We start from the raw sequence: 587 nt of genomic DNA on the forward strand, positions 1-587 counted from the left end.
TAACCAGAAGAATGCAAGTGCTTGTAACGGGTACTCCAAATTGGAACAACTCTAAATAAATATTGCATAATTTGATGGATAAAACTTTTTTGAAACTAATGTAATTTTATCATCAAACATACATTGTTTTGTTAACTATGTCTTATTAATGATTTTCTGGTTTTCTTGTTCTATTTATTTATATAGTTTTTATTTTATATAATATAAATTATATGATATAAATTTATTTTATTATAATTTTCATTTTAAATAGTGTAAAATATTAATCATATGTAATAATATTATATATTATTGATATTAATAAAAGTAAATAATATATCACTTTTTCACAATTGATATATTCCTTTCCCCCTCACTATCTTAATTAATCCAAATTTGATTAGTGACTAGAAGGAAAACGTTGTCTTCCAAATATACTTTTGGTATGTAAAATTGAAGATCGATATCTGAAATAAATTTCAAATAGCGATTTTTGTCTATAAGAACGGGCACTGCGAAATACTATGAAACGGTGGGATACTTCGCCCCATATAGAAACTCTATGTTGTATCCGTGATTGGAAGTTGCATACGACGCTGTTACGTTAC

Source organism: Odontomachus brunneus, unplaced genomic scaffold, assembly GCF_010583005.1.
Source record: "Odontomachus brunneus isolate Ranch 3 - 2012 unplaced genomic scaffold, Obru_v1 Obru_scaffold_255, whole genome shotgun sequence".
NCBI classification, from domain to species: domain Eukaryota; kingdom Metazoa; phylum Arthropoda; class Insecta; order Hymenoptera; family Formicidae; genus Odontomachus; species Odontomachus brunneus.